The sequence below is a fragment of the Ascaphus truei genome, chromosome 3 (assembly GCF_040206685.1).
Source record: "Ascaphus truei isolate aAscTru1 chromosome 3, aAscTru1.hap1, whole genome shotgun sequence".
NCBI classification, from domain to species: domain Eukaryota; kingdom Metazoa; phylum Chordata; class Amphibia; order Anura; family Ascaphidae; genus Ascaphus; species Ascaphus truei.
Window position 1 is genome coordinate 229916117 of NC_134485.1, and position 17736 is coordinate 229933852.

Here is a 17736-nt window from a genome sequence, read left to right on the forward strand (position 1 = left end):
CAAAGGGGGGAGAAGGAGTAGGTGGTATGATACCTTTAATTGGACCAACAAGTTGTTGAAATGTTACAAGCTTTCAAACCTCTCAGGGTCCTCTACCTGATGAATGACCTTGAGAAGTTTGAAAGCTTGTAACATTTCAACTACTTGTTGGTCCAATAAAAAGATATCATACCACCTATTCCATCTCTTTCCTTTGTTACTCCACGGTTAAAATATGAAAGGCACCAAGGTGCCTACAGAGTCTTATTGTACATCATTCTGTATTTTTATGAGACTCCTAAAATGTCAAGGATTGCAGATCCACTGGTCTTAAAATGTATTCTCAACGTATTGATCTTATTACTCTAGGGATTAGAGAAGTGTAAAATATTTTCATAAACCAGCAAAATGTGCCTTTTTTCAGTGAATTATTTTGTGAACAAATGTTAAGATCTTCACAATACTGGGGATCACATGACCTTTTGTAAACTTTTTTCATTCATTTTCTATTCTCATTTTTCATGTATTTTTATAGTTGAAACTCCTTTGTTAGTTCACGAAAAGGTATCACAATGCCTGCCAATTGTTTTCTTTAATAGGAATAATACGGCTACTACAACTTTCAAAGAAAGTGTATCCTAGAGAGGTTTGTAAACATTGGAATTTAGGATAGGTGGTACTGCCCTTATCTCTACATGATCTCTCCAGTGGTATACAATTTGCAATCCTAAATCTATTCAAAGTGACTCAAATATCACACTAACACTTTTCCATTTAAAGATGCATTGGTTTTTATTTCTTGTTACACAGATGCACTGCATATTTATAGATATTTGCTGCCAGAATGTAAATCTGCATCTAATGCATTCTGAGATGAAAATAAAAAAGCAAACCACGTTGTCTAATAAAATAAACAAATAAGGAACACGAATATGTACAGCTTAACCCCATTATAGCGCGGTCCTCGGGGGCCACGAAAAAAAATGGCAACCAAATTATTATTTATTTTTTTAAGTTTTTTTTTTTTGTGGTGGTACCGTGTCCACCGGAGGGGGAAAGCTGAGAACTCTCCCAGCATTCCCAGACCTGGTGGGGCAGCGGCAACAGCACCCAGCACTTACCCGGCATCTGGCAGCTCTTCTCCCTGTCTCTGCTTCCTGCTTCTGCTTCTGTCTTGCAAGAGCAAGCTCCCTTAAAGAGGCAGTTTGTCTCTGTGTGTGTGTGTATGTGTGAATTTGACTGTGTGAGAGTGTGTCAGTGTGTGTGTGTGTGTGTGTGCAGTGTGCTGTGAGTGTGTGTGTGTGCAGTGTGCTGTGAGTGTGTGTGTGTGCAGTGTGCTGTGAGTGTATGCAGTGTGCTGTGAGTGTATGCAGTGTACTGTGAGTGTTTGCAGTGTGCTGTACATTGTGCTGTGAGTGTGTACAGTGTGATGTGAGTGTGTGCAGTGTGCTGTGAGTGTGTGCAGTGTGCTGTGTATGTGTGCAGTGTGCTGTGTATGTGTGCAGTGTGTTATGAGTGTGTGCAGTGTTCTGTGAGTGTATTCAGTGTTCTGTGAAAGTGTGCAGTGTGTGTGCAAAAAAAAAACTTAAAAAAAAATATATATATATATATATTTTTTTTTAATTCGGGGTCCACACTCAAACCGCGTTATAAGCCGATCCGCGTTATAGCGGATCGCGCTATAACGGGGTTGACCTGTGTTTGTTTTGGGACAGCAGGAAATATCATCTGTGGTCATTTGTGGTCAATCCTCAGGGTATGTTTATGAACAAAAGGAAATCCTAAAAGCAGCAATTAGTAGGTACAATATTGCTATTAACCCTTTGAGTGTCGGAGGGGCTGTAGCCCAAGAGGGCCACAGCCCCTTTGGCACTCACAATCACGTGAACACTGCTCCGATGTGGTCACATTATCAATCCGTCACTGATCATTGAACGGAAGGCGAGGAGTCCTCCTTCCATTCTACTTAGTGACAGATCATGTTCTGAGCTCCTCAATGCAATCTCCCCTTGATAAACAAGCAGTGTTATTATGACAAAGCATAGACACTTTTGGAGTGCCAGAGCCCATGACGTAGTAGCTTTGTCCAAAGGGCACCAACATAGTTCATTTGAGCAGACTCAGTTGTGGAAACTATGAAGATGTCAATTTTTGTCTACTGTGGTCACATTCTAAAAGGAGTTAAAGAGTCAATCCAAGCTGGCGATTACTTTTGCTAAATTTTTTTATTTTGAACATAGCATTGAAACAGGGGGTCTCCGTAGCTGAACACCGTTCATTTCAGCTTAGGGAACCCCTGCTTCCCGAGATACTTACCTCAGAGGGGGGTGTCGGTAGCTGCTCTGCTTGGCTAGCAGGGGTCGTGTAATGACAGAGTTTCAAAGCTCCCATGCCCTGCGGCCCAATAGGAAGCCGTGATGTCATCAGGTTTGGCTTCTTATTGGTTAGCATGGTGAGGGAGCTTTAAACTTTGCCGCGATAGCCGCACCCCCTTTGAAGGTAGGTATCTCGGGAACCAGGGGGTTCCTGGAGCTGAAATTAATGGGGTTCAGCTCCACATACACCCTGCTTCAAACCTTTGTTAAAAAACACCAGTAATTTAGAAAAAAAGCATGAATTGCTGCTTTCAGAAACAGTTAATTTACGTTGGGATGCATCTTGACAGTATTTTTGTCCAATCATTCTGTCAGAGCAAATCACCAGGTCGGAGCTATTTTTCCTCCCCAGATGCATTAACAAGCTTCATGTTTTCAGTATGCGAATCTAAGAGGGGTAAATAATTATCAAGACTACATAAGGAGAGCTTGATATTGTACAATATTAGATCTATGTACCAATATCCGTAAAACTACTATTGAAAATGAAATGGAGCCGTATACAGTTTTTTTTATTTTTATTGGTGATTTATTTATTTGCTCAGTTGCAATAGCTCTTGCATGGATATCTATGGCATTCTTTTTAAAATACAAGTCGTATAGATTCAGTGTGCATCTTACTCCACCATGTGGCATTAAGGCTATAGTGCTTCACTTGAAAGCAGTGAGCATTTATAAACAAAACAAATATACTGTAGTATGTGTCTTTCATAACAAAAGGTTATAAAGAGAACTGAGTTAAAGGAGAGAGAGGTGCAGTATATTTTAATTTTAATATATAATAATAATAATAATAATAATAATTTGTTCTTATATAGCACTGCTAGTTTTTTTACATAGTGCTTTACAGAGACATTTTGCAGGCACAAGTCCTTGCCCCGTGGAGCTTACAATCTATGTTTTTGGTGCTTGAGGCACAGGGAGATAAAGTGACTTGCCCAAGGTCACAAGGAGCTGACACCAGGAATTGAACCAGGTTCACCATGCTTCAAACTCAGTCAGTGTCTTTACTCACTGAGCTACTCCTTCTCTCAGTTAGTAGTGTTCCACGTTACCTATATACCTCTCTCAAACACACATTTAAACAACACTAAGACAGATACCTGTGAACAAAATTAAGCACTAATATAATACCTGGATATATATATATATATATATATATGCTATTAAGGAAATGCAAAAGTATATTCAAATGGATGAAATTACCATATTTGCTCTGATTTAACAAAGCTTAACACCAAACTCCAAAAAAATTTGGTCGAAACTCATTTGTTACTTCACAAAAAGGTATCCCAATGCCTGTCAAATGTATACTTTACTAGGAATAATATGGCTACTAAAACTTTGAATGAAAACTTTTGAAAATGTATCCTGGAGACATTTGTAAACATTGGCATTTAGGATAGGTTGTATCTCCATGTACCTCTCCATTGTCTAAGAAAGTTACAAATGAAAACATAGAATGATTTAAAACTTCAGTTAATAATACTTGTGCTCATCTATGTTTTTTGAAGGCAGCTAAGGAAGTCACCCGAGTTTAACATTAAACAGATCACTGCTGATAGTTCACTTTGGTTCTACGTGGCTCAAAACCTTAAATGAAAAATTATATATTAAATATTTTGGAACCCTACAGTATTTAGAATATGATGACAACCATCCACAAATTCACTTAATAAGTACTGAATATATACTCATTCATTTATTTGCATGCATACTATTAGACTTTTAGATGATATTGTCTTTTTTTTGTGTGGAAAATAATACAATAAATGCAGTGCACTGTATTAAAGAATACTTTTCTTTGCCTTGATACAACAAAAGATTTATTGTAGGCTGTGATACCTTTTAGAGAACCAACATAGATTTTTTCATACTGTAGAATAAATGATCATGTACAGAGCTTTAGAAACATCATGCAGGTTTATTCAAGTAGTGTACATTTCTACAGGACCCACACAGCTACTAAAACTTTAAACTGCAACAATATGTGTGAGATTCTTGCATCATGATACATACCAAGACCCCAATTATACTTAACATATTTTACATGTATATTATCCTGGACCCAGGGTCACAAATGATGTATGAATAAATCACAGGAAGAAAGGTACTTGCAGATGTAGTGTGGGTAGAGAGTGTTTCTCTTTCTGAAGTGCAGTGTATCAAGATAAGGCAGTGTAAAAACAGAAAGGCCTTGCTGGGGTAAATAGCAGGCGGTACTCACTCAGAGTCAAGGATGAAAAGGAAGTGAGGGGCAAGGGTCACACTAGAAGGGAAGTGAGACTATACTAACTGTCAGCAAGGACAGGGGGGTAGGTATAGCCCACTCTCAGCTAGGAGAATAGGAGATTGTAGGCAACCAACACTGACTAGGGCTGTGTAAACAACATGTAACAATAATGTTGCCTTTTCACATGCAGCTAGCTGCTGGGGCAGGGAAAATAGCAGGCAGCTAGCTGCTGGGGCAGGGAAAATAGCAGGCAGCTAAACTAGGGAGATGTGAATCCTATGAGCTGCAAAGGGAGACAGAGAAATGTAAAATCCTGTTCCACAACATATATCATTACTTTGCCTGCCATTGTATGCAAGACATCAGATTAGGTAAGACTATACTAAAACAATATCTTACTTGTGCTTTATTAAATTAGTACATCATTAAATGTTTTCTTGAACAATAATTTAATAATTTATTTTTGACTCTATTATTTTTCTAAGAAGATATTATCGCAGTATTTTATGATTCTGTTCCAATTGATAAAAAAATATATACTGTATATACATGCAATTGTTATAGCTACTAATTTTACAGGTGATGCTATACGAGTGTAGCATCCATGCTATTTTACCCCAGTGAGTCGTGGTCCCTACTGGCAGTATAGGGGTTCATTTTCCCTTGGCCTTAGTTGTTGCACGTGTGTGTATCTAAAATGTATCTAGTTAAAAGTCTGGCACCGCCTTAGTTCTGGAAGATGCCAGAAGGTCACCTGATATGGGGGGACTTGATTATAATGTTTAGCCCACTCTTTAATCTGCCCAACAACAGGGATACCTATGTTATATAAGTCAAGGTTCAGTTATTTCTGCTTGAGATCCCAGGAGGTACCTGAGGAGGGGGGGTCTCTGGCAGTGGCATAGCTAGATATTCACAGGCCACCGGTCAAAAAAAAAAAATTCAGGGCCCCATTAATATTAATACTGACTAGAATTTTTTCTCCCTCCCATCCTCTCCCTGATCCTCTATCTCTGTGTTGCGCAAACTGGGGGGCGCGCGAGATTGTCTGCGGGGGGCGCTGGGTTTACAGAGGCCTTGCGCACTTCCCAAAAACAATTAAATGCTAGGGAAGCAACGAAGGGCTCTGTAAACTTCACTTACCTTGATTCATACGGCTTCTGGAGACGTGTTGCCATGGCAATGGGACGTCATGTTGTCAAGACGCCCAGAACGTCGGAACCAAAGTGGGGGGAGGGGGGGTTGGCGCATGGAGAGGGGATGGGGGCACAGGAGAAAAGGATTGTGCTCCCCTGCTCTATCGCATCATCCCTCATCTCTCCCCATTCCTCCTTGTCATCATCACTCATCATCTCTACCCCTCACTATCATCTCTCCCCCTCCTCCTCATCATCAATACCCTCATCATCTCCTCTCCCCCCTCCTCCTCCTCCTCCTCATCTCTCCTTCCCCCATCCTATCTCTCCTCCCTCCCCTCCCATATATACATGCAAACACTACACCATATACACACATACTAAACATGCAACATTAGTGTAACACACACACCATATACAAATACACATTTATGTTCAATATATAAAACCCCCACTAAATATACAACAGATACATGCACAAAATAACACACATATGCATTACAAATACACACACACACTTACCAACACACACATACCAACACAGAGACACACAACACACACACAGAACTGGGAGATTCAGAGAGGAGCAGCTATGGAGTGCTCTGCATCACCACCTGCTGCCCAGAAGTGGTTAAGCAGGAAGACACCCCTCTTTCCCTCCTCCCTCCAGCTGTTCTGTGATCAGCTCCACACTCCGCAGCCAGCATCCTCCGCTCTCCTCCTACCCGCCCCAGCCTGTCTCTATCCGAAGAGAGACAGATGTGCTGCCGACAGGGGGGAATAGCGGGCCCCCCAAGAGCGCTGGCCCCTGGGCTTTGCCCGGACTTTAGCTACGCCTCTGGTCTCTGGGCTCTCCTAGCCTGTAAGGAGGACATGTTTTATTGTTTTTAGTATTAAGGCAAGTTTTCCAGTGTTAGAGGGGGCCTTAGAGACCAGGGTTCAATGAAACTACACTACAGAAGAATGTGGTTCACTATCGCAGGGTCCTGGAAGGGTCTGCCAGGAGTTTCAGGGAGGCAGTTTCCCTGATCTGTCCTGAGCAGGCAAAATACTCTTCTGAGAGATAAGCTGGTACAAGTGTCATAGTGTGAGAAATTGGATTCCAAAGTCTGAGTACTAAAAACCTGTCCGGTTGCTGCTAACAGTTTATGTTGCAATAAACAGTTTACATTTCATGGCACACTTTTCTTTTATCCTACTCTTTGTCAAAAGCATGCACGAACCTACCTAGCACCCTGAGAAGAACAAGGTAACTGTACAGCACCCATACACCTTTACGCAGAACTCCTACTCACCTTGTATATTTTTTACATGTGCACCCTATCCTTCATGTCGGGGGGGGGGGGGGTATATGGGTGTTACACAAGGAAGTGGTTTTACAAGTTCTGTACCCAACTTAGGCCCAGATCCACGGAGCTCAGTTACTGACTTAATGATGTGCTAACTTAAGTCAACCCATCATTAAGTGCTAATCAATATCTTCAAAACTCAATAACGTAGTGCTAAGTGTTGTTTTCAGCCTTAACGGCCCTAGCGTTAACTATAATGCCTGTCTATGATAATGATATGCAAAAGAGGCATTCCTTCTAACAGCTTAAATCCACAGGTCTCCATTATAGTTAAGAGCATGGATTTAACGTTACATCAGTTAGGTCATACTTAAAGGTGGTTACTCACACACAGACCCTGAAATAGGTCTTTTACAAGGTCTGGATAATTGTAAAACCACAGTTAGCTGTATGATTTAACGAAAACATTGTTATTTACAAGGCTCTTTTCCTCCACTGGGAATTAAATACCTATTCAGGGTCTGGATAGGAGTAAAGCCAGTTTTGGGTAAGACCGGCTTAATGCCATGTTATTTGAATCTGTTACAAGGCAGTGCTAACTTAACATGGCTTTAAGCTAATGCTAATGAAAACTAATTTACATTGTTTTTGCATATAATTAGCTTTGTGGATTTGCGTTAACCTGAAGGAGCATAAACGGCCATTATGGATTTTACTAACAGTACATTATGAGTCCTGAGTTACCGCAGGTCTGAGGATCTGAGCCTTTGAAGGCACTGTATGCAATGCATATTGTTAGTTCCTTTCCATTCTGAAATTAAAATCCTAGACAACCCTCAGAGATTCTTTTACAGTGTATTTATTTATAGTATCAAAATAACATTATTAGCAGAGTGCAGTGTGAGCACAAACAGAGAGATAAGTAAAAAATGGAAAATATGCACGTACAGTATATAAAAAATCTATAGATTACACCAGAACACCCCCCCCCCGCGCACACACCCGCACACCCCCGCACACCCCAGTGAGTAAAGACACTGAGTTGAGACACGAAAACCTGGTTCGATTCCCAGTGTCTGCTTCTTGTGACCTTCAGCAAGTCATTTTATAGTATCCCTATGCCTCAGGCACCAAACATCTAGATTGTAAACTCATCCGGGCAGGGACTATGTCTGTATAAATCCCTATGTGGTGCGTACCGCTCACTATACTGTAAGTGTGAAGTGCTTTGAGTTCCATTGGGAGAAAAGAGCTATATATGTAATAAAGTTATTATTATTATTATTATTATTATTATTATTATTATTATTATTATTATTATTATATGTATATGTTACGGAGCTCCTGCAAAACATAAAGCATTTCAAACACTTCTGAAATTCTGTATCAGAAGATATAAGTGCACCTTTGTTATTTTTGAAGCCTGTAAATTTCAGGTATAATTTACTCTATGGAGCAGATCCATAAAGCTCTGTTTGAGACGTTATCTGAACTTAATGAGACGTTATCTGAAGTTAACATCTTGTTAAGTGCTAACAGGGATCTTCAAAGCTCCCTAACGAAGCATTAAGTGCTGTTTTAATGCTTAGGCTGCGGTCCCAGTAACCGCCTGTGCGCACGGCGCGGCGTGCACTGTGCGTATAAGCACCGCCCCTCAATGGGGCTGGGCCAAGTACGCACCGTCACGCAGAAGGTGCAGCCGCGCCGTGCTGCAAGGTTTTTCCCAACTCAATCAAATTGAGTTTACTTCTAGCGACGGAGGCCACGCCCCCACCGGCGGTTCACCCAATGAGGGCGAACCAGCCGCGTGATGTAATGGCCACGCCCCCGAAAATCCCCGACAATGCCCCCTCCCATCGCAAGATTCTCCTCTCTCTCACAGACCGCAGATCGCGGTTAGCGCTGTGCACGCGCCGCCCCCCCCACCGGGCGCACGTGTCACAGACATAACTGGGACAGCAGCCTAAGATGGAATGCCGTTAACTTTAACGTTCCTTAGTGCTATTATGCTAATGATATGCAAATTAGGTATGGACAACATCAACGCATATCCACTGCAGTCCGTTAAAGTTAACATGGGCCTTAATGCTATGTTAGTTTAGGTAATGATTATACAGCAGAATTTTTTTAGCCTCGTCCAGGGTTTTGATGTAGACCATGTTGGCTTCCTATATGCTGTAGCCAAAGTGGATACCATGGACTAAGCCAGGGGTCGGCAACCTCTTTCTGCACCTACATGCGGCTCTCCTTACTGGGTTACCGCTACCCAGCTGCTGCTTCTCTAACTGTGCTGCAGGGGGGCCCAACCAGTGCTGGTCAGGCCTCTTGTTGCCGCTGGGCATCTCCCCAGCTGCTGGCATGCCTTCTACACTGCACCACACCGGGCACACTGTGTGTGTGTGTGTGTTTGGGGGCTTAGTGTATGTATGTGTGCGTGTTTATTTGGAGGGGTATTGTGTGTGTGTATTTGGGGGGGTAGTGCTTGTGTTTGTGTGTATTTGGTGTGGAGTAGTGTGTGTATTTGGGGGGCAGTATGTATTTGGGGGGTAGTGTGTGTGTATTTGAGGGTAGTGTGTGTGCGTGCATTGGGGGTTATTGTGTGTGTGTTTATTTGGGGGGTAGTGTGGGTATGCGTTTATTTGGGGGGAAGTGTATGTGTATTTGGGGGGTAGTTATGTGTATTTGGGGTGATAGTGTATTTATACTGTATGTATTGTGTATTTGAAAATGACAAACTGTTTTGCACAAAAAAAATGTAATCACAAAATTAGGAGACTTATTGTTGTGAGATATATTTTATTACCCAAGATTGTTTCTTTTCCCTAGTTCTGATTAAAGTAAGTTTGACAAATGTTAATGCTTATACAGTACATACCTATCAGTGTGTGTACAGTATATGTACAGTATGCGTTTGTGTGGGTGTAATATTCATGCATGTCTTGCGGCTCTCGGAATATTTTGGACAAACACATTTTTTATAAAATGGCTCTTCTCCCTTGAAAGGTTGCAGACCCCTTGACTAGGCCAATAAATTAGCCCAAACCTGTGTATTAACACTTTCACTAAAGTAACCAGGGGCTAAAACAAATACCCTAACTACCCACTATATAACTGTGACGGTGCTCGTCTCAAATCAGGATGCGGACCCACAGGGCTGAGGTAGGGATGCAAATAAACCAACCACAACCCAGGGACAGAGTCCTGTAAGAGCATCCATAGTCGGTATGATAGCGGAGGTCAGGGCTGGCGGCAGAGGTGCAAAGTCCAGGAGACAGGCGGAGGTCAGGGCAGGCAGAAGGCAGCGAGTTGGTGTCACGGTCCGGGGTCAGCAACAGGAATTCAAAACAGGCAAGAGGGTAAAAGGTAACTGCAAAGACCGACAGGAGCTGCAAACACACAGAACTTTGCTCGGCGACTGCCTATGGTAACTGCAGCCTTATAAAGCAGGCTGCCAGTATCCAAAATGGCCACAGAGAACAGAAAGGGCAGGAGAGACAGAAAACCTGGACCGCAGTGAAAGCCCGGCACGGATCAAGCAGAATCCTTACAATAACATAGTGGTGCAACCGCTATGACATACAAGTGGTTAACACCCCTACAACAGACCCTTACCCCCATAACCCCATCGTTGATTTGCTGCAGGGGGCTCATGACCTGAAGATGGATGTCATCAAGTAGTAGGGGGTACGTAAAATATTTATTTCAGCTACTCATTGAGTGCCATTGCGGCTTTCTAGGATCTCTTTGAGAGAGCCTAAGTAACCCCACAGACATTAACAGTACATTTGAACTATTTAACTGTTTTATATGGATATACGTATAATAGCATACTAATTTGTCTTTCGGCTTGGGGTGTTTGTGTATATTATCTTTATATTGGCTATTAGCCCCATTAGCCAACTTTAGCCAGTACTGTACAGGGAGTGTTAGGTTTGTTGGAGGGTTGGTTATGAGAGAGCATAGGCCACCTGGGTGGAGTAATTAGAGGGGGGGGGGGGTTAACCCCTTGTATGCCGTAGCATAGTATTGCTATTAACCACTTGGCTACCTTAGTGACCATGAAGACATGCATAATGCATGCCCTCATGGCCACTGTGTCTTCCAAGGGGTTAATTATTTATTTTTAATTGGGAAAGAAGATGCCTGGTATATATTGTATTGCAATATATAGCTGGCACCTTTCTTAGAATATGCCTGATGCGAGCTAGCATTACTGGCAGCTAGCACCGGGTGTCTTATACCAACATTAACTAACTGTCTTACAACAAATTAGCCATATGCAAAGGGGGGCCCTTGTTTTTGCATATATTTAGCTTCGGGGATCTCTGTTCATCTCAGTGGAGCTAACGTCAGTTAACTATTTAGTTAATGTGACATTAGTTGCCCTGATTTAACATAGCTTTATTGATCTAGCCCTATGTTCTATACCAGGGATATCTGAAATTTAGGTTCAAACTCAGAACCACAATTCTTTTTTGCCTGGAGCCAGTAGAGGGCTCTATAAGCAACTTTTCCCCTTTTCTCTGTCTGTTCCACAACTCAGAACGCACGTGTTAGTGTGTGGCATTTGCACTCTTTTCCTTTCTAATCTATAGAGATGTGATACAGGTGGCCCTGTCAATGCCAAAAACAAACATGTGTAAACCTGTTTCTTGGTATAAATTAATGAATACCTTTAAATCTACTACTTTGTTTGTTTAAGGCATATCTATTGTGATAAATGTATTTTATAGTTACTTTGTGTAGTAAACTTACAGATGTAGCAGATATTATTACCTTTGTTATGCAAAATGATGCATTAAATAATTTGTGTTATCTCCTTACCCATTGTTTTCAATAGCGCTACTGTTAAATAATGTACCAATGTAAAAAGGAGCCGTAAAGTCTGCTAGATCTGTATGTTCACATGAAGTGTATTTCCAAAGTAATGTTTATAGAAATGTATCAGTCTCATGCCCAAACCTTCTGATCTTCAATTGGTGGAAGTTTTCCTTAATTCACTCATTGAATCTACAAACTGTATTGTTCTTCGCAACAATTTTAAGTCTTTATTTGTGATATTTTTGTCATGCGAACTGTACAAATTCCCCTTCTAGTTTCTCATTTTTTATAAACTTTAGTTTTGCTAGTAATCCCTTTATCTGATCCATAAATAAGCAAATGGTGTAATTGAATTGATTACCGGGAATTATTCATCAATATGAATTTGGAGACATCTGTGTGAAGAAACAATATAGAAGACCCTTACCCTCGCTCAACATATAGATACATGTAGAAACTGAGATGTGTGCTACCTGGGAGGTAAAGTGAGCCTACAAGGTACACAGAGAACAGAAATCCCATATATGGTGCACTCCGCCAATTAATGTCCAAATTATTAAAAATGTTTAGGATATAAAACTTAGCATTTAATATACCAGAGTTGCAAAATCTGCATAATATAAAATGAATACAGCAAAGAAATCAAGACAGTCTTATACACACAAACTAATACAGGTGCAGCCACGAGTATCCGAACACTTGTCTTGGAAAATATGGGGCAATCTCCCAGTAATGCTGCAACATTTATGTGACATTTCTGCAGACAGACTAATGGCCCATCGGATTAACACAGCGGGGGTCCCTGGCCGTCTCATTCAAACTGAATGAGACTGCCAGAGACCCCAGCTGTGTTAATCTGGTGGGCCATTTGTCTGTTTGCAGAAATGTTGCAGCATTACTGGGAGATTGATCCAGATTTTCCAATGCAAGTGTTCGGATACTCGTGGTTGCATCAGTATATACGTACACTAGGTACTAGTGTAATAGAGTGAATATTAAAAGATGGTCACCCAGTGGGTAAAACAGGCTGTCATGCTGGTTGTGATGAGCAACCTGGAAAGCGCATCGAGAACTCAAAGAAAACCAAGAAAACCAAGATGTGGAGTAGGCACCCTGATAATGCAAAACTATTATATACAGGTAGGGAGAAAAATAAGTATTTAAATGTATTCTCTAAATTGTGATTAGCTGTGAATAGTAGCAGGATAAATGCACATAGAAGAAACTGCCAGTAACAATGATATTGTGGTCACTTAGAGCAATGACTCTAATGGTAATCAGTATGAGAACCAGGCCCCTCTCAGAGGAAGGTGAATAGAATAATCGCATCCTGACACCTATTTAGTAGTGGATAATCAATTAGCTCTAAGCGAAAAGCAGGTAAAACTCAAATATATATATCCCAAACTCCCAGATCAATTGACCAGGATCCACTGATACTTATGTAACCCTTTTAGGGTACCTCCCCCCCAAAGTGATATTTGGGGGTACGCTCCTTTCTGGTTACTCTCAGGTGGTTGTGCTGTAATCAGCTGGTAATAGGAGGGCTGAGGGCTCCGCGGTGGTGTGGGGAGAGCCAGGACAGGGAACAGGAGGGACAGATTACCTTGATGTCATCCTCTAGTACAGCGCCTCCAGCCAGCAAGGATCCCTGGTAGATCTTCAGGGGATAGACCCCCCCACTGACACTCCTTCATCCAGACACAGGAACACACACAGCAATGCCTTTTATGTGGTTTTATTACAGGCAGATCCAATGATCTGATCTAGAGTATTTAGGTTTAGTAGCGATTGTACTGTATATTTTTAGGATTAGCGGTGCTTTATATTAAGTAGTTTAATTGTAATTTAAGTACTTTTAAACCCTAGAGTACAGATATGCTAAATGTAAATAAGGCATCATCACTAGTGCAAAAGTTTTATCTATTATTTTAGGTCGTCTTCAACAATTGCCTATATTTTAGTCGTTCCCACAATTTTTTTAAGTCGTTATTGTTGACATCCTGATTATATATACTATTCTTAGTTTTATGACATCTTGTGTCCTAGATATTTTTCTTTACCTATAAAAAAAAGAAATGTTTGTTTTGATGTTCAGAATAAATATTATTGTCTGTTTCTGGTAAACTCTATTCTCTAGTAAATGTTTTTTTAAAAAGGTGGCTAACAGCAAGCATATACAGTAGGAAAAGTACAGTAGCCCTTTAACACCATTAATTACATTTTTAATGTTCTTCACTGTGCCATGAGTACTAGGAATTTCACATTTCCGGTAGACACTAAAGCAGTCACATTTCAACTTTAGCTAGCTTAACTGTCAATTGTTTATTTGTAGAACTTTCTAAATGTGGTCAATGTACAGTATAATATGGCATTAATTCTACCACTTTACTGCTTGCATGAACCATCTACAGTATGTTGACAATCTGACTGTCAGGAGTTCCTCAATGTGTGGAATGTTTACCATTTTTGGAAGCAATATCAATACATGTTTTATTCTTTAAGTAAACAATCCCCCCCTACTGTTATTTTGTTTACCCATTTTGTTTACAGGGTTGAAACTGGAGGTTGCCATGGAGTTCACCCATACTATTTTGCCCGGAACCTCCCAGGGGAAATTAAATGGCTCCCAATATGAAGCCACAACATCGTCAGTTCCGGCTTCTTATTGGGTGGCCATTTCGTTCCCCTTTAGAAACCATGAAGTAATACTGGTAACTTCACCGGCTAGTATCTCAGGAACTGGGGGTCCCCAGAGTTCAAAATAGCACATTTTAGCTCTGGAGGACCCCCAGTTCAAATCCTGTAAAGAAAAAAGGGAGCTTCATTACGGGGAATTGTTTCCTTAAACCTATTATCGTTTAGATAAAAGCATAGCAAAAGAGTTCGAAATATGTCATGTTCCATTACATGATATGCCCCTCAAATGAATAATATCTACCCTCAATCCAGCATAATATATATCTTTCATCGCTTCCACCACCAACATAGACAAAGAACAATTATCACCAGGTTCTTTGGTCCCTGGTTACTAAGAAAATATGCATTTAACATACAAAAATCTTTTGTAGCATATATCAGAATTATTATTATTATTATTATTATTATTATTAATATAAACCAATAGTTTATTTATACCTTGTTTGGCCTGACCTAGGCAGACATGTTCAATTATGTATTTTTTTGGAGCAGCTCATTGAAAAGGACAGTGAGAGGCAGTAAAGACATCACCTGCATGTTATGTTGAAGAATCATTATTTTCAGCTCGACACACAGTGATTACATTTTAGGAAGAGGTTGTGGATTCAGGATACATGGCTCAATAAACTAAAAAGGTGGAAAGTAATAAGCAGAGCACAATTCATATCTCAACACAATCCACAGAGTAACAGGGCACTGACTCTGGCTGTTAGATTGGTACTCAGATCAGAATCAAATAATGTGTGTACTGTATATCCAGAGACTGAACATAGCTCAACTGGGGTTGCATTGAATGGGTCATATTTATATGTTTCAGTTATTTGAATTTTGTGGAGTTTATCTAATAGTCAATTCTGTATAAATGGAAAAATGGAAACCTGTTTCTGTTTAATTTCACAAATTTTAATAAATTATTGCTCTGTATCCTACTAAAATTTAAATTTAAACCCTTTTTGTGTGATTTTTTTCTGTAAGCGACAGTACTCAGACCGTTAACATGCAGAGAGCCCCATTTATTTTTCTATATAATGTTATGTTTTTGTTTTTAAACCCTTGCTGTCTTGATCTGCAGATGTGGTTTTGTCTTATCTGGTCATTCTTATCCACTTCCTCATAATGTAGATGCAGCTAGAAATATTTTCTAGTGGAATTGTTGTCAAAATACAGAATAAATGTAAAATGACAATTACCGTAAACCCAAATAATTTACTCTGCAAAAAAGTAACAAAATAATTTACAATGCAGATACTTAAAGCTGCAGACCAAGCAATATCCTACAAGTGTTTTTTTTGTTGATAAATCAGTTCTGTACTATGAGTAAATAGTTGTAGCATTTTTAAAAAACAACTCTGAATTACATTTTTTCATGTACTATAATGTAACAAGCCCTTTTTGTTTCTACAACAACCATTTAAAAAGTCACAGATACTGAGTCAATACTCCTCTGTATCCATTTAGTGAACCCTCGAGCCGAATCTCCGCTGATCGATCACAGGAGAATGGATTGACCGGGAACTTAGATATTACTTATCTTTGTGTGGATTGTAATGATGTACATATTAAAGGGGGCGGGGGAGGGGAGGGGGGATGTAAAACAAAAAAAATGGCAGCTTGGACTGTCACTTTAAGCAGTAATTTTAGAATCTATAGGAAATTAGCAATTCTCCTTATCTCATTAAATTAAATGTTTAAGCTAGTCCTAACACTTTTATCATGACCTGTCATTTTTGTGTAATGCCTGTACAACTGGCCTTTAACCTATAATAAAAATTAGCATGCAATCCCATTTTGCAGTGCTAGTTCTCACGTAGGTCCATAATCGCTGCTTCTTTATTGATTTCCAGTGTTTGGAAGCTATCGAGCTGAAAAATGGGAACACAGTTATTTTTACACTCAAAAATGAGTCACAACATTTGCTGTATTTTTTATTTTTTTTTAGCTCAATGATTTAGTTGAGTTTAAAATAATTTGCGTACAAAATAGCATTGAAGGGAGTAAACAACCTTATTTAATTTTAAATGAGCTATGAAAATATGTGATTTCATCAACATTTTAGTTTCTTGTTAATTGAAGTAATATTGCAAAGCAGTTACCAAGGTAGCGTTTCTCATGTTTTATAAAACTACTAACATTACTGTAAAAGAAAAACAAATATGTTGCTACCTTATTTGTTAACGTTAATATACTGTACCCACATACTTTATTACCTTTGTTATTTGCAAGTCAGCGTCGTTCGGATATTTAACTAGAATATTTAACTTAATTAAGAAACAGTCAGTTGGTGTTTTCTGTAGTTTTCGGTATTGATATATAAAAGTTAACAAAAATAGTTTGTACTGAGGTATTGAACTTAAAGCTACAGTTAAACACTGGCAATTAGAGATGTGTGAACCTGCCGACTTTTGCTTCGCAGCAGTTTTGATCTAATTTTTCAGAAATGCTTCAAATGTACGAAAAATTAGATCAAACGTTTAGGGACAAGTGGTACTGGAATTAACCAAATTGTTAATAATGAGCTATTATACATTTTTTTTAAGTGGAAAAATACTATACTTAAGTAATAATCCCCGAAGAACAGGGCATTACTGGCCAATAATGCCCTGGCTGGAAGAGTTGTATATATAAACACTGTGCACAGCAGCCCTCCTCTTTACACACAATGCAGCCCCCCTCTGTACACACAATGCAGCCCCATTCTATACACACAATGCAGCCCCCCACCCTCTGTACACACAATGCAGCCCCCCACCCTCTGTACAAAGACATACAAATACACACCAAATCCAGACACACACACACACACCTTTCTCCTCACTATCTCCTGTGCTGTCTGCAGGCAGGTTCGGGGAGGAGTCAGTGATTTGCTAGTGCTTCTTGTCCAATTACCTCCCCTGTCTCTGCTCTGAGCTACTCTCTCTCCGTGTATATGAGAACTCAAAGCTAATTGGCTGAAAAACTTGGCAAGGTGACAAAAATTGTGGGCCATTACTGAATGGATATTGCCCGGAATTTTGATCAGAGAGGACGGATTTCAATCATGCCCGGAATGTTTAACAATTTAGCCTATAATATACTTTAAAGTACTGTATGATCGAATTTCCAAAGTGAAAGTAGCAAAAAATACAAAGCTCAGTACATTTTCAGCGTTAGTTGAATTTACCATAAAGCAAAGTTCTTCGCCAAATCAAGATGATATTCTGCAA

At 40.0% G+C, this 17736-nt stretch overlaps 1 protein-coding gene across 17 annotated transcripts in view; it reads left to right on the plus strand.

Moving 5' to 3' along the window:
• The window catches only part of DMD (dystrophin), a 2761517-nt gene that overhangs the window by 1302850 nt on the left and 1440931 nt on the right, over positions 1 to 17736 (plus strand). The gene's annotated exons all lie outside the window — the stretch shown is intronic.